The 15,612-nt window shown below is 41.7% G+C and overlaps 1 protein-coding gene across 1 annotated transcript in view; it reads left to right on the top strand.

The window, feature by feature from the left end:
- The window catches only part of LRP1 (LDL receptor related protein 1), a 338,552-nt gene that overhangs the window by 134,199 nt on the left and 188,741 nt on the right, over positions 1 to 15,612 (top strand). The window lies entirely within an intron of this gene.

Genomic DNA, 15,612 nt, shown 5'->3' with positions numbered 1-15,612 from the left:
AGTAGAATAGAAAAGAAATATAACCTGAAATATATTCTGAATGAGATCTTCCAAAATGTATATATGAGAAGATCACTCAGTGGCCCAGTATAAAAAAAAGCTGACAAAATAATTACCAAATGGTTCCCAACCTTCCTGGCTTGGCAGCCAGCGGAGGCGGTGTTGAGGGGGGGAGGGAAAAGGGGTGGGTTTTGTGTGCATGCGGCTTTTACAAATGCAGCTTTGTGCTTGCTCACCACTTCTGCGGCCTAGTTGCAAATGGGCTGCGACTTGGCACTGGGTGATGGACGAGGGGTTGAGGACCCCTGTTCTACACTATATACTGTATCTCACAGGGATTGGATGGAGTCTTTGGATTCTTCATTTTTTTTCAGTTTAGTTGTATTTATTTTTAGTGATTGGGAGTATTTCTTCTTGAAAAGGACGTGCACAGATTTGATGGTTTCTGAATCTGAAGCAACAAGGCCGCCATACCGGTATCTTCTTTGACAGTTCTGACATATGTAGACCATAAGTGGATACCAAACTGTGGACTGGTGTATACATACTCTGAATGTGGTATGCTTACTAGGACTATAATGCCCTGCAATTTAAATCCATTTAAGAATGGGTAAAAATAAAAGTGCTGAGCCACCGCAGATGTCTGAAATTTCTTTTTGCAGTTATTGCATTGGGAAGTGAAATTTTTTGGGTGAAGGCAACTTTCTTACACCACATCCAGGAAAACTCACAGCATCCTATAATTTATAAAAAAAAGTATTGTTGGATAGAAAAAGAAGCAAGAGGCAAAGATTAAAATAGGTTCTTAAAGGAATAGATAGAAGTCTTAAATGGAATTTGATGTGTGATACATCTGTGCCTTCTTTTGACAATGCATCTTTTTTGTCTAAAAGTTCTCAAATACAGGAGGTTTTGGAGACACTTGGACAGGAGAGAGTTCCTAAGTCCCACCTGGAAAAGAAGCCAAGTTAGATTTTGTTTTTTTTTTCATGAACCAAGATCCTGATAGATTGATTGCTCCTTGCGTAGAGACCCTCTCTGATCCATATTTAAAATGCAATTGCACTCTGATTGCTTCTTTGTCACATTGTGTTAGGAAGTCAGTGGCCTAGAAAAATTGATGGTAAAGTTGTTCCTCCTAAATCCATCCACAGAAAAAGTCACAAATATACTCGCAAAACTGTATATCTATTCTAATGCTACTGTGTGTATCCCATGCCACACCTGGCATCTAATTCACCAATGTTCTATGTGTACTCCATATAAGAAAACATCTCACATTTAGACTAAACTAGTTTATCTTGCCTTCCTCTTAATAATAGACTAGACTAGTTTAGGAATGTGGCCAAATTTCAGAAAAATTTGGAAAACTCTGCCTAAATTATTTGTCAGTCACTTTCCATGGCAAAGCTAAGACTTTAATTTTCTGAACTTCTTCATATACATGATTTTAACATAGAAAATATATACTTTTTCACTGGTGTGTTGCATATTCTCCCTCTCCCTCCAGTGACATTGTTGTCCTTTCTGTTCTCTCTCCCCACCCAAAAACCCGGAAATTGTGAAATTTCAGAGACATTCCTTATTAATGTTCAGGTTGCTCAATGGACATCCGTGTATTGTTTTTGCTTATTATTTAGTTTAGTGCTGAATAACCTTTGGCAAAATAGATTCTCTTTCTCAACTTGGAAATAGTGATGCAAAAATATAATCTCAAGCCATTTGGAAATCGTGATGATTCATACTGAATAAGACGTGCAGATTGTGGTTGTGCCTTCTGGGCTCTGATGCTGTAAGGAAATGTTGCTAATTATTTGTGGCTTGATCTTTTTCATAGCAGGCAAGCAAGGAAGGAGCCTTAACAAAAGATGAATCTCTGCTATTGCCAATAGCTGTGGCTTAAGTAGACCAGACATTGAATTCTCTGTGTGCTGCTCTCTTCACCCTGTTCCATTCACTTCTGTAGCTTAGCTTTGTGGGGATAGAAACTGAAGGCCATGTGGATTTCTTTCAATGGGTTATATCTCTCCCACTCACTCAATTTCTGTGGTGGCTTTCTGTCAGATGAGAGACCACCTGGGAATCTGTTCCTGTAAATGGGATAGATCTTGGGTCCAGCCAAGCAAGATTTGTGTTTTAATGCCTGTGGAGTTTCTGCAGAAATTTGTCACTATGCTTATATTCTAAGAACTTGGTATTGATTTATGTTAACACAATTGGTCCTTTCCTAGTTCCTGCTTTGAAAATTCTCCTTGGATTTGTTTCTTCAAATGAAACAGACATGGCAGTTTAAAGTTACTATTCTGTTACATTGGGCTGTGAATGTGCCTCTCGGTTCTTTAGATATTGTACCATTTTAAGAATTGGTAGCAAGTTTTCAGGTTTATTCTTCAATTTTAGAAGAAATAGGAATAGGACAGAAATATACCCATCTCTCTCCCCCCCCCCCCCGCCCCCCAATCTCTCCAACAGCTGTCTCTCCTCATTCTTCTGCCAAGCAAAAATAACCTGGATCCTTTAAATCTGAAGGAAGAGATGGCAATGACATACTTCTAGCTCCTTAAGCTCTGGTTAGTCATAAAATATTGAAAAAGGTCATTGAATGGTAATAATAAGTTGTAGATGACCAGGATAAATACAACTATGTCCTTGAGGCGATTAGCATTCTCCTGTGTCTGGTATCAAGAGGATATCGGCTGGGCTGGGCTGTTGCCTAGCATCTTGATATATTGAAAGGATAGGTTGAGTGTTTAAGAGAACAGCTACAAGCATATTTCCTGATCGAGGAATTGCTAGTTATTTTCTTATTTAATAGACATATCCCCCGCAGCTACTAACTGATGTTAAAGTAGAACAGAGCATTTGGGTGCGGGGGGGACGGGACATGTACAGGTCTTCCCAAAATTTCATCTGTTTCTACACTCTGTTCCTGAACTGATACGTCATAGCAGAACCCTAAGCAGGAAAGCTGCAATAGCATTAGATGCCAGTCTTTGCAATTCATTTGTGACATGTAGTAGGAAATGCAGTTGGAAGAACATGTAAATTGCTAAGCTTTTTATTTACGTCTTTTAAAGAATAATATATGATGCTCCATGATTACTTCTACTTGAGTGGTACCAAGCTCCATCTTCACGAACGTTATTCCTTCAAGTAATGGTTCAGATGTTCCTTTGTTCTTGAGAAAAGGACAAAGATAAAATGACAACATCTGGATGAGAGGGAGAATATTATAGAACAGAATGGGTAGACAACAAAGAGAGAGGAACAAATATAGCTTTTTTTGTACTACTACTGTGTTTCCCCGAAATTAAGACATGTCCTGATAATAAGGCCATGGCATATTTTCCCTGTGGGCAAAAATATATGCCCTCCCACAATAATAAGCCCCCTGGGCAGGTCCCCCCCTCCAGCCTGGCAGAGCGCCATTCACCAACCTAGTGATATTCCGAAGGTGCAAAGCCGTAGAAGCTGGGGGGAGGGGGGGCAAAGGTGCTCACATTGCTTGACGCCTTTCAGATACTGCTAGGTTGGTGGGTAGCGCTGTGCCCAGCTGGAGCAGGGGGTTGCTGGGCAACTGCTCTCACGAGCAGCCGCCCAGCAATGCCCCTTTCCAGCCGGGCAGAGCGCCACTCACCAACCCAGTAATATCCCAAAGGTGCTAAGCCACATAGCACTCTGCCCGGCTGGAAAGAGAGGTTGCACGAGCACTTGTTCTGCCCCCAGCTTGCGTGCCTCCCAGCCTCACCATGCCCAGGCCCAGCTCTCCCTGCAGGGCCAGGTCCCCACCGCCGCCGTGGCCCTGCCGCAGCCCTGCGCCGCCACCATGCTCTGAGCATAACCAGCTTCCAAACTCCGGAGATCTGCTGCCGAGTCTTCCGGCAGTGGCCGCTCTGGGACTACGCTCTATGGTTGTGGGCTGGCTGTTGGAAGACTCTGGTGGGACAGAGAATCTTCCTGCAGCCAGTCCACAACCATAGAGCGTAGTCCCAGAGCGGCCTCTGCTGGAAGACTCAGCAGCGGATCTCCGGAGTTTGGACGCCAGTTATGCTCGGAGCACGACGGCGGCAGTGCAGTGGCACTGGTGCCCTGGCCCTGGAGGGAGAGCTGGCACAGGGCATGGTGAGGCTGGGAGGCACATGAGCTGGGGTGGAACAGGCGCTCGCACAACCTCTCTTTCCAGCCGGGCAGAGCGCCACGAGGCTCCGCGCCTTTGGGATATTACTGGGTCGGTGAGTGGCGCTCTGCCTGGCTAGAAAGTGGGGGTTGCCGGGTAGCTGCTCATGAGTGTGGTCACCTCATGGCGGCTTTGTTGCATTGCTGCACTGCTCCGACAGCGCAACACAGCAGCTTGCCCCTGAGGCTGTGCCCGGATCTTCGGGCGCCCGTTCGCAAGAGAGCAGCCACCTGGCAACCCCAAACCAATACCTCCCCCCGATAATAAGGCCCAAGCAATATTTTGGGGGAAGGATGTCAAAAGAAAATAACACCCTGTCTTATTTTCGGGGAAACACAGTATCTGATCGCTTTTTGATTCATGTTTGGAAACTGTTTTAAAATATCCCAAAAACTGGTGTTTCAGAGTTAGCTATTGTGGTAAATAAAGAAAACGCTAGTGATAGAGAGAATGAAGTGGTGTAGCTGAGGCCCTGATCAAAAGCCATCAAGTCACCACGTGTCATCATTTTGTTGTAGAATCTGGCTTACTTTTTGTTACAATATTTCACTTGAACATGTCATTTTCCATCTATGTCTAGGGTGTCCAACCTTTGCAATTTTAAGATTTGTGGACTTCAACTCCCAGAATTCTGAGCGATAAAAGCAGTGCTGCCACTTAAATACCAGAGAAAAGTGTCGCAGCCAGAAATCAAAGTAAAGAAATTGAAACGACATTTTTATCTAGATGTATATGTAGAATCTTCCTTTTTGATTGGAAAAGCAAATTCTATAATACAGAGTTTTGAGAAATAGGTTCAAAAATAGCATTGCTACGTTGCAGATACACCACTATGCCTAGGAAAGCTGTGAGGACTATTCAGGCCTTGGCAAATCAAACACGTCTGCCTGTAAGAATAAAAATGACTGTGAGCTCAGGTATTTCTGTAGCAATCACATGGGTCTAAGTGCTTTAACATTAAACTCTACATCGTGAGAAAACATTTGCTTTCTTGTGTCTTCTGAGATAATGAGTGGGCTGATTTGTGACAGCACCTATATGTATCCCTCTGATATGACTAGTCAAACAGCTAGCTAATAGTTGCTCCCACACTTAACCCTTCCATACAGCAAGATTGCACTGTCAGTGCATTGCATATTTTCAAATTTTAGCTCTTTTACTAAAATAAATTGCCCTGTGCAGGATCAAAGTTATTTTCTTTTGCTTTGGTTCTTGTCTCATCACTTTTTTATTAGTATGCGTGATATCTCTATAGTCCTTAGCCAAATTAGACCCTGAAACTATCCCATTTAGCGAGACGTGGCCTGGTTGAAATCATTACCATTTTTTTCCTGTGTGTGTGTGTGTGTGTGTGTGTGTGTGTGTGTGTGAGAGAGAGAGAGAGAGAGAGAGAGAGAGAGAGAGAGAGAGAGAGAGAGAGAGAGAGAGAGAGAGAGAGAGAGAGAGAGATGGCCTGCTTCAGTACATACAGGATTACTGTAAGCAGGTAGAGTTTTTATCACAACATTGCATCCTCATTCTTGTAGATTTTGACATCTTGTTCAGCAACACCAGGAGTGACAGTGAGCTAGTTTATAGGCAGTGCTAAATCTGCACTGAATATTTTTTTTTTAAAAAGCAAAATACAGGAAATCACAATTTCCCAACTAGGAAACGGTAAATGCTTTGGTCTAAGTAAATTTGGCTAATGTAACTACCAGGCCTTATGTTAGCATTTTGTTTTTTTATAGTTCCGTATTATTACCCAACCCATGGGTGCTTTCAGAAATTTGTCCACTCGTTGCTTGTAGAATTCAAAAACTTCTCTTACAGATTTATAGCTTGAATTCTCCATCTGTAAGGTTGAGATCCTGCCTATGAAAGTACTCTGGGTCTCCTGCTTAAATCGATGGGGTGGATTGTGACTGAGTTATAGTGGCTGGTCCAAAGTCACCTTGATTTGTGATAGGAAGAATGCCAAGAATGTGTGGCTGAAAGAGCTTCAACCTGGTGACTCTGATTCTAACCTCATATTCTAAGTTGCTACACCAAAGGTGACAAGAGAGAACTTCTTAAATGTCATTTGGTGAATGGCAGATAATGTTCCCTATCCTTGTGATTATGTTGTGTAGCTTCTAACCTCTCTGCTGATTTAGCTGTGGATAAATTTATACTTTCTGGACATTAATACTTACGTTGCTTTGAGACAAGTTAGTTTTAAATAGTACTCTGGGAATTGCAGCCTTTTAATTATGGTTGAAAGGAATTGGAATTTTGTAAATATTGTCAACCCTTCACATACCACTTCCAGCTTCCTTCCCATATTCAAATAATAGATGTAGCCAATGTCAGGCAACCTGCTGATCAGGACTAGTATATGGCTTGCAACTTAAGATGTACCTTGCCTCTCCCAGGGCAATGAGATCTTTGGAAGCCATAGGGTTTTCATACTAGAAACAATCCACTATACACAATGACTTCTTTGTAGTATCATAATTCAGGTGCTTGTTTGAGATTCTCCTCATTGTCTGGAGAATTAGCTTTTATGGCAGTCCATTGCTACTAATATTTGTTTATTTATTAAAACTGGGCAGAGTAAGCAATTACTCTGCCATGGAAAGCAGCCAGATCTCACTGGAATCATTTTGTATACTAATGAGACAGTTGGTTACACAGGATGTTTCCTAAAAATAAAAATAAAATTCCCAAGGCAGGGAAATATAATTTGGCTGTAGTCTTCCTTTATTTTATCCCATTATTTGAGAATGAGGAAAGGTGCTTTCTTGTGGCTGTTCTGCTCCTTTACTCATACCACTTTTTTAAAAAAAGGTGAATATTTTAGTGGAATTAACAATAATAGCACCAATTATTTCTTTAATCCCATTTCTTTAAATAAGGCTTGCTTGATACATATACCTAACAACTGTGAATTATGACATGTGCCTGGCAGGTATTTGGGAGAAATCCGCATTTTTCAAAATTAAATCTACACTGGAAAAAAGCAACTCTTCAGGGTTTTGAAAAATCTCCCTAAATGTTTTAGGGAACTGATGTTCTTTGATTGATGCTCTTCGGCTGAGCTATCCAACCATTCCTATACCTTGCTCTTTGACGGAAGAATTTTATAATAAATTTTCAAAATTACTTACCATATTTTTCGGAGTATAAGACAAACCTCCCCCCACCCAAAAAAAGAGGGTGAAAATCTGGGTGAATCTTATACACTGCATGCAGCATTTTTGGCCTCCCAAAACCCCGCCCCTTCACAAAAATGGACATGCAGAGGGTTTGGGAGGCCTGCAAAGTGCTCCTGGGGACTGGGGAGGCAAAAATGAGTGAAAAACAGGCCGTTTTTTGCTCATTTTTGCCCCAGCTTCCAGGAGCATTCTACAAGCCTCCTAAAGGCTATGCATGCCCTTTTGGGGGGGCAAAAACATTTTTTGTTCATTTTTCTGCCCTCCCCAGCCCCCAGGAGCACTTTGCAGGCCTCTCAAACTCTCTGCATGGCGCATTTTTCACAAAAAATGAGGTGTGCAGAGGGTTTGGGTGGCCTGCAGAGTGCAAAACCTTTTTTTAAAAAAGATTACCTCTTCAAAATCTTGGTGCATCTTATACTCCGGTATATCTTATACTCTGAAAAATACGGTACTATTTCTGAACTATTGAAAAATTTTTGTGTGTTCTTTAAAAATCTGGAATATCATTGGCAGAGACCTTCCAAATTCTGGATTAAAATGGAAGACTACACTTGCCAGCAGAAAATTAAAGGTCCCTGGCTCAGGGCTGAATAGTCTATACAGTAAAACCTTGTTCGTTTTCCAATTGTACCCAAGTGGTTTATTTCATGGTTTGTATCTATATACATAAAGTGCTTTCACATATTTTTTCCCTTCTGGGAATCCTAAGCTTGGTTCTTAATGAATGAAACATATTTTCATTAAAAGGCTTAGACAATGAAAAGGCATAGAGAATTGCTAAATGATGCTCAGTTTTCCTTCTTGGCCTCTCATAGCTTGGTATTCTAGCATTTCATAACATTTGCTATAGTCTGTTGCTGCTGTTTTATGGATAACTTTCTTTTTCACTAGCTATTTGGAACCATTTTATCTTACCTTTGGATTTATTTCAGGAATGTACAGTAGATATTTGGTCCATATGCTACTCCTCTCTCCTTTTGGTCTTTCTGCATGAGGATTGCTGGACTTGGGAGTGCTTTTGCTTTCTTTGTGGAGAATGGATTTTAAAATGATTTATATTTACTTTCCTAGTTCCAAGGTCATGTTGGCAGTCTGGCTTTCTCTAAGTAGAGGTGGGATGATAGAGTTTCTGAGGCAGAGCAGAGGGTAATGAGAGGAATAAACGTCTTTGACCCATCTTCAATCATAGATTGAGAGAATGTAGTGGACAGAATATATCGTGATTTAGCCAAGAATTTTATAGAGCATCCCCATGGATTATGAATGCTTTAATTTAGATTCATGAGAAAGGAGTTGAACTTGATTTCCAATTTTGTATTTCAGTGGCTGGGTAAACATCCCCAAATATCACAACATTTCTTCCTAAAACATTGCATCGGCCTTATACTCTAAGGAAAGAAATAATAAAATGGATATTACCCGTGGTTATTTTGGGGGTTTCTTTACTGATCTTTCATTTCCCTAGATCAGACAGGAAAACTCACACACACACACACACACACACACACACACACACACACACACACACACACACACACTATATATATATATACACACACTAACACCATCACAATTATGGTCTGTTAGAGATGCTAGAAACTATGTTTGAAACTCTGGTTCTGATCCTTCTTGTGACTGTTGGGTTTTGCTCCCTATTAGCTGCTTCTTTTCTTGGGTAGTAAATGCATCATTGTTCAATATCAATTGAACCAGCCAGAGCATCTCCAATTGCTTAAGGTGAGAAACACATTTCTCCAAATGATACATATGGAGTATAGGCTTGAGCTGACAAAGAGTCAATAAATCTCCTTGGAAACAGAAGCCTTGAGATTCTAACAGAGAATTATTACCTCCTCAAACTATATTTCACAATTCTTGGGGTAAAGTCATGCCAAGAATGGATACAAAACCAATATGGATATAAATGTGTAAATATGATTTTCCTGAAATTCCTACATATAGTCCTCATTTAATAATATGTTGGTTAGCGACCATTTGAAGTAACAAGGCTATTTAGGATCTGGTTCTGGAGTACCGATAGTCACATACCGTATGATCCCATGATTGCATTTTGGGCACCATCATTTACAACCGCTCACAGCAGTGGTACTGAACAATAGCAGCAGTGATGCATCACGTGCCTACTTCTTAACTCAATCAATCAGAATAGAGCTGGAAGGGAACTTGGAGGTCTTCTAGTCCAGCTCTCTGCTCAAGCAGGGGACTCTATACCAGGGATGTCAAACTGGTGGCTCGTAGGCTGGATGAATCATGAACAGGCCACACCCACCCCGGCTCTGCAAAGGCAAAAAAAATGTGATATGTCATGTGAGACTATCCAGTTTGACACATAGGCCCTATACCATTTCAGACAAGTGACTGAAAAATCCCCCAGTGATGAAGTAGTGACAACTTCTGAAGGCAAGCCAGTCCACCGGTTAATTATCTTCACTGATAGTGCTCATCACAATGTGGTGATCAAAACTGGATGCAGTATTCTAAGGCTTTATAAAGCGGTGTTAATACTTCACTGATTCGGTTTATATAAGGGATGTCAAGCTCAAGGCCTGGGGGCTGGATCCAGCCAGACGGGTACTTAGAGCTGGCCCACAGAGTGGCCCTGTAAACAGAGAAGGACCGGCCTATGCCTAGTGCCTATGGCAGCGAAAATGGACCTTGGGGGGGCTGTGTGCAGTCCTCCAGAGCTCAGTTTTTGCTGGCAGAGTGCTCGGGCCACCATAGGTGCCCCCAATAATATTGGCATCGAGCTGGCCATGCCCACCCGGGCCACGTCCATCCAGTCCCCTTGAAGTCAAACACAATCCTGATGCGGCCCTCAATGAAATTGAGTTTGACACCCCTGGTTTATAGCAAGAAAATACAAATGCATTTATATTAAGAATATAGAAGAAGGTGGAAGCGCACTGTGTATATAGACCCCTGTGCCCTCAAATATCAGCTTGGTAAAGTAATCTGAACTATCAGATATGTTGCCCTGCTAGCCCCATATTGTGAACATGTTCCTGCAGCTAGGATCCTGAAAACAAAAAGTTTCACTTCCTAAACTCACAGAAGACATGAAAGACTAGCTCAGTTTTATTCATATTTTCTTTCAGAGAGAGCAAGGTGTGCACCATATGCCTAATAATGACATGCATTATTATCATAATTTTTGGGAAATCCTGTCCTAAAATTATTATAATTAAAATGGAAACAGCTGGAGGAGAATTGCTGGAAAAAAAACAAACCTCTTTCTTTCATAGGCAGTTTTTGAAAGTTTAGCAATATGGTTACATTTTATCTTGTTTATTTTTTACACATTGGCATGTTGCACTGCTCATTCGATGAGCCCAATCTCCCTAATCTAGTTTCTGCATTTTCCATGTGGTCCCTATTGGTCTGTCCCATAAATAGGGCTATAAGAAAACTGGAGTCTTTCTCTCTCTTTAAAAAACAAACTTCATTTTAGCCACAATCTTACAGATAGTTTAGTCCAATAAATCAGTTTCCATTCATAGTTTATAAGAGGTAGTTTGTTTCATTAAACCACAATTGTTATTTTAAATGTTTCTTGGGTGGTTTATTTCACTACATCACTTTACTGATAGTATAATCACAGTCGCTAAATATACATTGAATAAAGTTATGGTCCTGCTCAGAGGTGGATTGCTGCCGGCGTTGCTGCCCGTTCACGGCGCCTGCACGTGCAGTTGAGTGTAAATAGTTTTGCATGAAAACATGAACATCAAAAAATGACTAAAAACCAAGCTGGCAGCGGCAACTGGGGAACCGTTTCGGAGGCGTGACCAGCCTGCCGTCCCTACCGGTTTGGCAACCCAGTCCCAATTTCACTCGAACCGGGACGAACCAGTAGCAACCCACCTCTGGTCCTGCTTCTGCCTTTACATAATTGGTTAAATGAGAAGTTGTACAAGAGGGAAGCAATATGGAAGGTGGATAAAAATTGTTGGTCAAATTGCAGCAAGAATTTGCTTCAATTCTCTTCAGCGCTTAAAAAAAAAAAAACTAATGTAACCTAGCCTTCACCTGAAAACCTTCCATTCATTCTCCACTGAGTCAAGACAGGATAAGAATCCTAACTGACCCCTGGCTGAAGCTGCTTCCTCCTTGTCAGCCTCTGGCTAGGAGTCCAGAGACCTTTTGGACTCAACAAGCCATTGTAGAGATAAGCCTGGAGAGGAGCGGTCAGGATAGTTTGAGGGTCAGGTGGGGGAGATGCAACTGCTAGAAATCACTCTGTTATTCAGAGGAGATTCTTGAGGAGATTTATCTGACTGGTCTTCCTAATTTTTTGGGGGTGGGTGGGTAATAACATCTCAATCATTACAGTGCTTGTAGAAATTGAACATCAACCAGGCTGCATTCACAGCAGGTGGGTGGTGCATGAATTAACAACCAGTTTGCCCAGCATTGAAAATGTGAGCACGTACCATCTGCGCATGTGCCCAGCGTTCTGCCATATGCTTCGCTTGCGCACGCACCTTGCAGGCATGTGTGTGGCATCTAAAACAAGGCTAAATAGGACAGCATAGCGCCAGTGCTACGGCGCTATGCTGTCCTATTTAGGCATTCAGGTGAACGACTACTGGTTCACCTGAATCCGTCCAAAACCAGCAGCAGCCCACCACTGATTCACAGACTCATCAAACTTTTCATACAAACTCTCCAAAATTTTGTGAATGGCTTTGAGATAGCATAATCCTTTGTGTCCACTCTGGAATCTTGTAGAGAACCTTGGTTACAGAACACAAAGCTGGTAGGCTTTGTATCTCTGTACGTTGACCATTTGTAGACTACCACATTCTCTTTACCTCTTGCTCAGGCAGGCTTTGCTGGTGCCAGTTCTGAATCATGATGGCTGCTAAATCCTGTTTACAGATCTTAGGGGCGACTTCTTTGAGCCTCATCCGTATTCTGCTATCCCCATTTGAAGTCTGGCATGCATTTAATCAAAATTAAAGCTTAGCTTAGAAGTTACATATAATAATTAGATATAATAATTATTATTTTTATAATATAATAATATAATATAATAGATATAATATATATATATTACATATAATAATTAGACATAATAATTATAATAATAATTATACATTAGATGCGGTGACTTAGTGGCTAAGATGCTTAGCTTGTGGATCAGAAATGTTGACAGTTCAGTGATTTGAATCCCTAGCGCCGCGTAACGGAGTGAGTTCCCGTTACTTGTCCCAGCTTCTGCCAACTTAGTGGTTTTAAAGCATGTAAAAATGCAAGTAGAAAAATGGGGACCACCTTTGGTGGGAAGGTAACAGCATTCCGTGCTCTTTCGGCGTTTAGTCATGTCGGCCACATGACCACGGAGACGTCTTCGGCTTTGAAATGAAGATTGCCCCCCTAGAGTCGAGAACGACTAGCATATATGTGCGAGAGGAATCTTTACCGTTATCTATACCTAATAGAGTTTAGATATAATAGAAAACTGCTGTTAATTAAAAAGGAAGCAAAAGCAATGGTTCTTGGGAGGAAAAAGAGATGCATCAGTACGAATTGCCTTTTGGTATGTAAACCATAATATTCTCCTGCGTCTGAGTGCAGTCATGCTCATGTGAGTATGTGTTAGAGGTAGCCTTCAACTTACAACCATTTTTTTAGTGAACAATGTTACAACAGCATTGAAAAAGTGACTTATGACCGTTTTTCACACAGCTATTGCAGCATCTTCATGGTCACATGACCAAAATTCAAACGCTTGGTAACTGTTCATATTTATGAAGGTTGTAGTGTCTCAGGGTCACGTGATCGCATTTTGCGACTCCCTGGGAAGTAAGGTCAATGGGGAACCAGCCTCCCTTAATAACCATATTTACTACCCTAACGACTGCAATGGTTCATGTCGCTGTGGCATGAAAGGTCATGAAAACTCAGATGTCTTGTTGGCAATTTTGGGCTCAATTGTAGTCGTAAGTCTAGAACTACTTGTAACCAACTAATGGAACTTTCTAAATTTCTGGTAAATACCATCTTGAAAAACAAGTTTTCCCCAAACATAAAGAAAAGTGATCAATCTCATTTTCCCCCAAATGAAATGGAAAACTATTGAGTGCATTATTGATGGCAAGGCAGCCATGTTCAGCAAGTATAAACCGTGCTAAGAAAAAATAAAAGTAGTAAAGTATTTATTCTGAACAATTGTAACATATTCAAGATGCGATCAGAAACTGGGAATGATTTCCCGCTGATAAACCTGCATCATAAAGCCAGTATTACTCTCATTTTTTCATGAAACAGCTGCTTGGCATATTGTTTAATTTGCTTTGTATCTTGAAGCTTTAGCAGAATTCAGATGGTATTTTTAAGAATATTTCAGGGCTGTCTAATTTCTTCAGTGTGAAGGAACTTGGTATAAATCACCAAAATATCTATAAAGTATACTAAGGACACAAAATTGTTTTTAAACCGTGCCAATTTATCAAAGCACATGTTGTGAAATCAGTGAAGTAGCATGATAAATACCTTCCACTGCTTGGAATTAATGTGGAGTCAGCCCTTAATGCTGGCTTCTTAAATGCTTATCTCTTCTTTTATTTAAAATCCTAGCCTGTCCTGTTTGGGATATGACAGCCAGTGTGGTGTGATTAAAGCACTAGGCTAGAAACCAGGAAACCATGAGTTCTAGTTCTGCCTTATCCTCAAAGCCAGTTGGATGACCTTTGGGCCAGCCTTAGGGAGGAGGAAAGGGCAAATCACCTATAAAATCTTTCCAAGAAAACAGCAGGGACTTCTCCAGGCAGTCATCAGAAGACCAGACTGACGCCCTTCCAAGCATGAAATGCTCTAATCTTCGCTACCCATTCGAAACCTTCTGCGCATGTGCAGAGCATCCATGATGATGTCTGAGTTGGTGGGCGGAGCCTCCTGCCACTGCCACTACCAGCTTGGCCGAACTGGGGCAAACCGGCAGAATGCCACATCTGAACCCTTCCCCCCCAAAATCTAAAACAAACAAAACCTCCCCAACAAAAATAAACAGAACACCAACCCCCACAAACCCTAAGCACATTTTAAAAAAACACACCTTTATTGAAAGCCACTGAATTTTAGACAGAATATACTTGCTGTCCAACAGCTACTGTAGCTCATCTGATCAATATCTACCGTGTTTCTCCAAAAAGAAGGCCAGGTCTTACTTTCTTTTTGAAGAGTTCTAATTATTGACTCACCTCACAAAGGTGACACTGACAGCCTCACCCAGCAGGAGCCCGCTGGTGGCCAACTTCTTCTGTGGCCGCTTGCTGCCACTCACACACATTGCCCCGGCCTCCGTTTTGCCCTCAGCTGTCTGTCGGAAGGCATCTGCAGCTGATAACAGAGCTCCGGAGCTCCGTTATCAGCTGAAGATGCCTTCCGACAGGCATCTGAAGACAAAACGGAGGCCGGGGCGATGCATGCGAGTGGCAGCAAGCGGCCGCAGAAGGTGAGGCAGGTGTCAGGGCACGCAAGGCCTGGTAAGTAGGGCAGCTCCACCCCCACCCCCACTCTAGCTTATTTTTTACCTGTGTGCCTTGCCCCACCCTCTGCACCACAGAGTGGGCGAGGTCTTAATTAGGGCTAATTTTGTGGGTGGGGTTTAATTTGATCACATGGACTCAAAAAAGTGATAGGGTTTCTTTTCAAGGTGGGTCGTCTTTTTGGAGAAACACGGTAACAGCCAAACCTTAGTCAATGTCATGTGGGTAAAAACTAATTTCAAGTTTTGAATGAGAAGGCAAGAGTGACTGGAATAAAAAGGCTCCTCTTTCATGAGTCAGGAAGTTGATGGGTTTGTGCTTGATTGCTCAAATATTTGCCTGGAGGAGATTCTGAACACGGGGTCTTGCTCCATGCTCTTGAGTTCAGCTGATCAGCATCTTTGAGGTCAGGAAAAAATGACTTGATCCAAAACATATGGTCTGGATGGTTTGCTTGAGTAATCTGGTTTGTTTTACTATGCCTTTTCATTGCGCAAAAGGAGAGATTGCATTCAGAAAGAGGGGCTGCTAGTCTAGTTTTCCTCGCATCTCAGTTTTGCAAGGACCAGAATCAAGGAAATGTGTTTTCTTTTTTTGTAGCAAAAAACTTCCATATATTCTAAGATGGGAGTGTAACATATGAACAAACGGGAATAAATGTCTCTGCCCCCCCCCTCCTTCTTCCCCTGCATATTTGGCGGTTCTGTGCTGTTTCTTTGTAACGTTGTGGTTTTTGCAGCCCATGTTT

This window comes from Thamnophis sirtalis, unplaced genomic scaffold (genome assembly GCF_051295495.1).
Source record: "Thamnophis sirtalis isolate CommonGarterSnake01/CBP01778 unplaced genomic scaffold, rThaSir2_p1.2 scaffold_3, whole genome shotgun sequence".
Lineage (NCBI taxonomy): Eukaryota > Metazoa > Chordata > Lepidosauria > Squamata > Natricidae > Thamnophis > Thamnophis sirtalis.
This window is presented reverse-complemented; position numbering and strand designations above follow the sequence as displayed.